Raw genomic sequence first — 9,294 nt, 5'->3', positions numbered from 1 at the left:
CGCAGCCCCTAAAGCTTAGGACAAAGCACTCTCTACTCCACAACCAGTCATACCCTGACAAAAAGCTCAAAGGTCAAGTAGTTGGCTAGAAACATGGCCAGGCAGTGAAAAAGGATGCAGACTCAGACTCTAAAAACTTTTTTTTGGTGACAAAGGAGATCAAAACATACAGCCAGAAGAAGTCAACAAAATCAAAGAGCCTACATCAAAAGCCTCCAAGAAAAACATGAACTGGTCTCAGGCCATGGAAGAGCTCAAAAAGCATTTGGAAAAGCAAGTAAGAGAAGTAGGAAAAAATTGGGAAGAGAAATGAGAGTGATGCAAGAAAACCATGAAAAACAAGTCAATGACTTGCTAAAGGAGAACCAAAAATACTGAAGAAAATGACACCTTAAAAAATAGACAAACCCAAATGGCAAAAGAGCTCCAAAAAGCCAATGAGGAGAAGAATGCTTTAAAAGGCAGAATTAGCCAAATGGAAAAGAAGGTCCAAAAGATTACTGAAGAAAATACTACCTTAAAAATTAGACTGGAGCAAGTGGAAGCTAGTGACTTTATAAGAAATCAAGATATTATAAAACAGAACCAAAGGAATGAAAAAATGGAAGACAATCTAAATGTCTCATTGGCAAATGCACTGACCTGGAGAAACAGGAGAGACAATTTAAAAATTATTGGACTGCCTGAAAGCCATGATCAAGAAAAGAGCCTAGACATCATCTTTTGAGAAGTTGTCAAGGAAAGCTGCCCTGATATTCTAGAGACAGAGGGTGAAATAGAAATTGAAAGAATCTACCTATCACCTCTTGAAAGGGATCCCAAAAAGAAAACTCCTAGGAATATTGTCACTAAATTCCAGAGTTCCCAGGTCAAGGAGAAAATACTGCAAGCAGCCATAAAGAAACAATTTGGGTATTGTGGAAGCACAGTCAGGATAACACAAGATCTAGCGGCTTCTACATTAAGGGATCAAAGGGCTTGGAATATGATATTCTGGAGATCGATGGAGCTAGGATTGAAACCAAGAATCACCTACCCAGCAAAACTGAGTATAATGCTCCAAGGCAAAATATGGACTTTCAATAAAGTGGAGGACTTTCAAGCTTTGTCAGTGAAGGGACCAGAGCTGAATAGAAAGTTTGACTTCCAAACACAAGAATCAAGAGAAGCATGAAAAGGTAAACAAGAAAGAGAAATCATGGGGGACTTACTAAAGTTGAACTGTTTTGTTTACATTTCTACATGAAAAGATGATGTGTGTAATTCATGAGACCTTTCTCAGTATTGGGGTAGTTAAAGGGAATATACATATGTGTGGACAGAGGGCCCAGGGTGAGTTGAATATGAAGGGGCAATACCTAAAAGAATAAAATAAAATTAAGGGATGAGAGAGGAATATATTGAGAGAGGTAGAGGGGGAGAGATAGAGTGGGGTAAATTGTCTCACAAAGAAGTGGCAAGAAAAAGTAGTTCCATTGGAACGGAAGAGGGGGCAGGTGAGGGGGAATGAGTGAATCTTGCTCTCTGATCAGATTTGACCTGAGGAGGGAATAACATACACACTGAATTGGGCATCTTACCCCACAGGAAAGTAGGGGGAAGGAGATAAAAAGGGGGGGATGATAGAAGAGAGGGCAGATAGGGGGAGGAGGTAATGAAAAACAAACACTTTTGAAAAGGAACAGGGTCAAGGGAGAAAATTTAATAAAGGGGGACAGGATAGGATGGAGGGAAATATAGTTAGTCTTTACATAATGATACATGTGTGGCCTATGTTGAATTACTTGCCTTCTTATGGAGGGTGGGTGGGAAGGGAAGAGGGGAGAGAATTTGGAACTCAAAGTTTTAAAAGCAGATGCTCAAAAAAAAAGTTGGTTTTGCATGCAACTGAGAAATAAGATATATAGGGCATAGGGCATAGAAATCTATCCTGCCCTACAAGAAAGTAAGAGGAAACGGGATGGCGGGGGTGAGTGAGGTGACAGAAGAGAGGGCTGACTGGGGAATGGGGGAATCAGAATATATACCATCTTAGAGTGTGGGGAGGGTAGAAATGGGGAGAAAATTTGTAACTCAAAATCTTGTGGAAATCAGTGTTGAAAACTAAAATATTAAATAATAAAATAATTGTTAAGAGAAAAACAAAAGAAAAAAAGAAAAATTGTCCAGAAAAAGATTACAAGGCACTCAGAGCTTACATTGGGAACAGAATCAGAAGTTGCAGCTACATTGCCAATGTACAGTTCTGGATCACAGTTCCAGGGTGAAGAAGAGTGCTTATGGCCAGTCACAAGGGAGAAAGGGATTTGTAAAAGAGATTGAGACGAGAGAATTTAAGAATTATTTGGATTACATGAAAGTCATGATCAAAAAGAAATATCATATACATCATCTTTCAAAGAATTATCAAGAATAGTCCAGAACCAGAGTGTAAAATAGAAATTGTAAGAATCCACCAATCACCTCCTGAAAGAGATCCCAAAATGAAAATTCCCAAGAATATTATAGCCAAATTCCAGAGTTCCCAGGTCAAGGAGAAAATATTACAAGCAGCCAGAAAGAAAAAATTCAAATATTATGGAGCCATATACTCAGGATAACACAAGATTTAGCAGATTCTACATTAAAGATGAGAGGGCTTGGAATATGATGTTGCAGAGGGCAAAGGAGCTAGAGTGCAACCCAGAATTTCCTACCCATCAAAACTGAGTATATTCCTTCAGGGGAAAAATGGATATTAAATGAAATAGAGGACTTTCAAGCACTCCTAATGAAATGACCAGAGCTGAATAGAAAATTTGACTTTCAAATATAAGATAAGAGAAACGTAAAAAAGGTAAAGAAGAAAGAGAACTCATAAGGGATACAATAAGGTTAAACTGTTTATATTCCTATACAGGAAGATAATACTTGTAACTCCTAACAACTCATTTTTAGGGCATTTAGGAGTATACACAGACAGAGAGAATGGATGTGAATTGAACATGATGGGATGATATCCAAACCTAGTTCAATGCTGCTTTCCCTAGGAAGCCTGTCCTAATCTCATCAACTAGAAGGGATTAACCCTGATAATCCACAGCTCAGCTCATTTGCCACATCCTACAAAAAGTTTTCCTTTATTTCCCTGGTCCATAGTCATAAGTTTTGGTTTTTTGGGTTGGGGGGAGGGGTTGTGATAGCAAAGAATTGCAGACAAAATACCCATCATTTGGGGAATAGCTGAACATAATAATAAGGTAATGATAACAATAAGTTCTGATTTTTTTCTGAGTGTTTGATATCTCCCATTCTTTCAGGTATCTTGAGACAATCCCTCAATGCCCTCCATTTGATTTAATTCAACAAACATTTATTAAATAAATTTATTTGTTAAATAAATGTATTAACTATAGTATGTATAAGGTATTGTGGCTGTCTCTGCCAGCCAAGAGTTTATACTCTACTGGAGAAATGCAATTTGCATGCAGATAAGTAAGCCCATGACCCTTTGGAGAGGTAGAGACCACTACCACGTGGGGTGATCAGGGGAAGCTTACCAGAAGAACGGAACCTGAGCAGAGACTTTAAGGATTATATGGATTCTGGAGAGGATGAGGAGAGATGAGGAAGGAGCGCATTCTAGGCATAGGGCACAACTCATGTAGATGCATAGAGGTGAGGTGATAGAATGTTGAGTTCAGGGAACGTGTGTGAAGAAAAGTATTAGAGAATAAGGCTGGAAAGGTAAAGTGAAGCTTCTTGAGCACGAGAGTTACATCACACTGGTGTTTTAGTAAATCACTTTGGCAGCTGTGTAGAAGAGGGTGGAGTCAAGGATGACTCAACCGTTGCTAACTTGGATAACTGGAAGGATCATGGTCATTTTAAGAGAAATAGAAAAGATTGGAAGGGGGATGGGCTCGTGGTAAAAGATAATGAGTACAATTTTGTTCATGTTGAGTTTGAAATGCCAACTAAACTTCCAGGTGGAGATCTCCAGCAGGCTATAGGATTTGAATTTTAAAAGATTCATCCTGGAGAGAGATGGTGATATAATCCATGGGAGCAGACATGATCGCCAAAGGAGAGAACGTAGAGAGAGGAAAGCCCAAGCCCTGTGGCTTAGGAGGGAGGAGGGGAGAAGGGAGAGGATTGTATTTGGATGATGATTCAATAAAGGGAACTGAGGAGGAGCAATCAGGCAGTTTTAAAAAAAGAGCCAGAGGAAGGGAGCAGCATTATGAAAGCTAAAAGTATTCAAGATGAAGGGGTGGTCCACAGTCGGTCAGTCAATAAACATTTATTAAGTGCTTACTATTTGCTAGGTGCTGTGCTAAGTTCTGGGGGGAAAAGAATGGAAAAAGATAGCCCCTCTCCTCAAGAAGCTCATGGGGGAGACAACGTGCAATAGCTATGTACAAACAAGCCACATACAAGATAAATAGGAAATAATCAACCGAGGGAAGTACAAAAGTGGCAGAGAGTTGGGTCACAGAGGCTGAAGACTGAGAAATGGCCATTGGATTTAGCAGTTAAGAAATGATCATTGAGGAAACATTTCCATAGTGATGTGGTCAGAGGTCAGATTGCAAGGGGTTGAGTGGGTGTTGAGTGAGACAGAAGAGGATGTGAGTAAAGATAACATTTTCTAAACAATTGCTCTCTCAAAGGTCACCAGTAACCATCTAACAACCAGATCTAATGTGCCCCCCATCTTCTACCTCACTGACATTTCTGCAGCATTTTACAATGCTGATTTCTCCCCTACCAGCAAATGCTTTTCTCTAGCTTGTCCTCAGAGACCCTACGATCTTACTTCTCCTCTATATGCCTAACAGCTCTTTCAGTCTTTCTTCCTCTTCCTGGCAGACCTTCATGTGAACCTATCCAGAAGACATCTCCACCTGGAGGGCCCAACACCTCAAGGTCAATGAATCCAAAACCAGGAATATCTTTTCCCTAAAATTCACTTTCCTTCCTGAATTTATGATTACATGACCATTCATTCCATCGACTGGGTTCATAACTTTTGACCCTTCTTTCTCCCTCACCACACAAACTCAATACATCTTGCATCCAATATCACTCTATTTTCCACTTCCACCACTCTCCTATAGACAAAGGTAGGAAACAAATGTTTGTTAAGGGCCTGGCACTGTGCTAAGCACTTTATGAATATTATTATGTCATTTGATCCTCATAATAACCATGGGAGCTAGATACTATAATTATCTCCATTGTATAGATGAAGAAGCTGAGGCAGACAGAGAGTCAGTGACTTGCCCAGAATCACACAGACGGTAAGTATCAGAGGCTAGACTTGAATTCAGGTCTTCTTGACTCTAGGCCCAGAGCTCTACCTATTTCTACACCTAGCTGCCTCAAGGTCACACAGGCATTGCCTCTTACCACTCACTCACAATATTGTAAAAAGCTCCTTACAAGTTTTCCCACCTCCATCCTCTTAATTTTCCAATCCAATCTTCCTGATCTTCATATGGCTACCAGTCTCACCTTACCCATACATAGGGTTATACCATTCCCCATCTCAAAAATCATCAATGGTTTTCTATTGTCTGTAGACTAAAAGTTCACATTTCTTTGCTTGACATTCAAGGCCTTACACAATCTGGCACCACCTTACCTTTTGACCCTGATTTCATACTCTCTTCCATATGCTCCACTCTGCAACCAAAATGAACTGACTTTCCCCTGAATACTTTCAGAGTTCTCCTGCCTCAAAACTTTTATTCATGATGTTTCTTATGCCTATAATATCACACCTTCCCCATCTTCAGCTGTTGAATTACTATTGTCTTTTAAAGTTCAATTCATGAGATCTTCACTGGTTTCCCCCAGTGAATAATGACCACTCCCACCCCAATGCAGAACCATAACACTGTGTTACATATTTCCTCTTGTGTTTTTTTCATGTAATATTGTATGATGTAATTGTACATCATGGGTTATTTATTAGATTGGAAACTCAATGAAGGCTAGAACATTGTCTTGTTGAAACTTTGCATCACCTCCAACGACAGTAGGCATTGAACAAATCTGTTGAATTCACTTATAGCAAAAAACTGTTTTTATCACACTAGTTTAAATAGCCTGAGAACATGGTTCCTGTTATGATGGCTTATTATGAGAAGAGACATAGGGGTAAGAGGTGAGGATAAAGTAAGAGGAGACCTCTCTATCCACCAACCCAGGATCACAAGATTTTGGAACTAGAAGAAACTTTACATATCATCTAATCTAGGAATTCTTAATCTGGGGTCCAAAGACCCCAAAGGATCCATGAATAAATTTGGGGGGTCTGGAAACTTTTATGGGAAAATACTACATCTTTATTTTCACTAACCTTTGGTTTTCTTTGTAGTTCTCTGTATTCTATTTTATGCATTTAAAACAATTATTCCGAGAAGGGGTCCATAGACTTCACCAGACTGCCAAAGGGGGTCCATATCACAAAATAGGTTAAGAACTCCTGATCTAATCACTTGTTTTACAGTTAAGAAGAGTAAGTGCTTAATAAATTGAAACCAAGTGACATAAAATGACTCACACGGGGTCACACAGGTGACATTGCTGGGATCAGAACCCAAGTTTTTTGATTTCAAATCTAAGACTCTTTCCACTATTCTAGGTGTAAGCAACAGCCTCAGATGATCAAAGGAAGATGTAGAGGCAAGGAATTCTGTTTCTACAAGTACTAACTTGGACTGGCTCTTGGGGAGATTACCCAAAGGTTAGTTGCGACAGTCACCGAGTTTCACAGAAATGTTAAGGGGCAAGTAGATGAGTATTATTCCCCAAAATGTCAAGAAGCCACACACCTGGGGATGGTTTGGGGGAGTGTAAAGCTGTCATTTTCTGAATGAGTCCTTGGCCCCTCTAACTTTCATTTTCTTCTAAATTTCAAGATGTTTCAATCCACTTGAGAACCTTCCCTCCTCCCCCAACCATTTTCACATACCCTTAACTTCCTCACCTAACTCCTAGTTATTATTTCTTATATTTATTTTCCACTTCCACTAAAAAGAAAATGATTCTTTAATAATACAGCTTGGAAAGAGTTTTGGCCCAAAGACAGGGGCATGGATATGGTAACCTCTGTGGTTTTTTCCAGGTCAAGAATTCCAGCCAGTCAGTCCTCCATGGTGCCAGAACAGAGGAGCAAATGTGTTCCACTAGGAGACAAGGAAAAGACTAGAGGCAGAGGGCTATGTTTCATTTGACAATCATTTAATATCAATTTAGTAACTTAATTAAGGGCCGGAGCCTGAACTAATAATCAACCAGAAGAAGAGCCTGGACCTAACAATTTCTCTATTCTCTGCGTAAACTCAGAGAATACCTCTTCTTAAGTCAACAAGCCCAGAAGGGGCTGACTTAAGAACATTCTTTCCTCTGTTCATGGCCATTAAGGATGAGACCCTGTAATATTAATTAAGTTGGGACTTTCTTACTGTTTTAGAATGATAAATTAATTAAGTCTCTTTGATTGAGCCTTACTAGGTGCAAAGCCCCAGGCCCAAACCCCTAATTACTAGATGCTAAGTCTATATGGGCATGAAGCCTTCAGGGTCCTAAGGGGAGTTGCTAAGACCAGAGCCAATAGTAGGAGCCTAAGTTCTGGTCACTCAGATGACATTTGATGATGGCTAAAGAGTGTATAAAAAGAGAGAACAGAGCTATTTGTGGGAGGCTATCACTCCTGGAGGAATGTTGGTGTGGGACTCTGGGCAGCCGCTGTAAGAGCCTCCCATCAACCCAGATGTTGATGGTTTCTTGGTAACTATGAATTGTATTTGGTCTGTTTATAATGTGTGTTTGTAATTTGTTTGTATTTGCTCTGAAGTTCAGGGAGCTGGCTTTTCTCCCTGAACTAAGTGGATGATATATGTATATGTTGGATTGAAATAAGATTGTTAACCCCTTAACATTGCTTTCCTTAGTAAAACAGATCAAAAGAATCTGTGCTGGCAGCGTTCTTGTTGTTGGGCTTGTGTTGATCTTTCACTCCCACAGCAGCTGCTAGCCGAATTGTTGCAACCAACCCTTAACCCAAAACACTGTCTTGAATAATGCGACTTTTTCTTATCTTAATATTTTATGGACATATACTATGTTATGGTATGTTAATGATAAAGAAAATACAGATGTCCTGGATCGTAATTTCAATTGACACTTTGTCAACTCTCACCTTATTGTATTTACAATCCTATCCAATTAAGAAATTCCTTTCTTATACTGTGATTAAACATACATGGAAATCATAAATTTGAGTGACACAGACATGCTGAATTGGCACTGTTCTGAAATGCATATAAGCCTTCTCATTCTTTTGTTCAAACAGTCAGATTTCATCTGCTCCATACATGTATGTATGCTGCTAGCTTTAAAGGAATAAACAATGTGGATTGACATATCACCTAGCCTGTTTGCCTCCTTTAACCAAACTTTCAGGTTGACACATAGCCAACCTAGGCTACTTGGCCCAAGGAATAGAAAGGAAGTCTTCTGGCTAGGAAGATACAGCTGCCTCTTGAAAGTGGCTGAGATTAACCCATCACCCTGGAGTACCTCTTACCTTATTCCCCCCTTCCCAAAACCACAGAAAGATGTCTGCTAGGTCAGACCTTAGGGACAGTGGCACTCTATCCACATTATCAGAGCATATATTTTTAAAAAGTACCTCTCTTCATGGGGTATTGGGCTCCAAAACACACAGAGACAGATAGAGCCTCTGCCCTTGACTGGCTTCCCATCTAAGGCTGGAGAAGAGGGGGCAAGACGGAAAGAAGTTGGGTGGGGCACAGGAAGCAGTCCTTTCCTTCTGATGGAGATGGGGAGGCCAACTGGTAGAATCAGGTGGTGTGAATGATGAAAGAGGGACAGCTCAGAACACATGGGCAGGGGAAAGGCCTGAGAAAGTGTTCCAAGAAAATTTCAGAGGCCATGAGCTGGGGGGCACCTGGCCATAAGATCACCACTGCAAATTTGACAAAAGCAGCAGTTCCCCCATCAGTCAGGGCTCCCTCTTCCCCTCCCTTGGGGCTCTCTCTCAGAGGGCTTTGCTAGAGTATTACAAGTCTAAAAAGTACAATGGGCTTGCACACCTGGGAATCCTTAGCAATCAATCAACGAGCATTTATTAAACCTGATCTTATCAGGCCTGGGCCATGTGGGGCAAGAACTGTGAGTCATTCCCCCAGCCACCACACAGGCTCAAATTTTCCTGAAATTTGATTGACAGCTCCTAAGTCCACCCATACCAATCTCTAAGATCTATCCAACCCAAAATAC

Source organism: Trichosurus vulpecula, chromosome 2 (assembly GCF_011100635.1).
Source record: "Trichosurus vulpecula isolate mTriVul1 chromosome 2, mTriVul1.pri, whole genome shotgun sequence".
NCBI lineage: Eukaryota > Metazoa > Chordata > Mammalia > Diprotodontia > Phalangeridae > Trichosurus > Trichosurus vulpecula.
The sequence above is the reverse complement of the archived record's forward strand: the minus strand, read 5'-3'. Positions refer to the sequence as shown.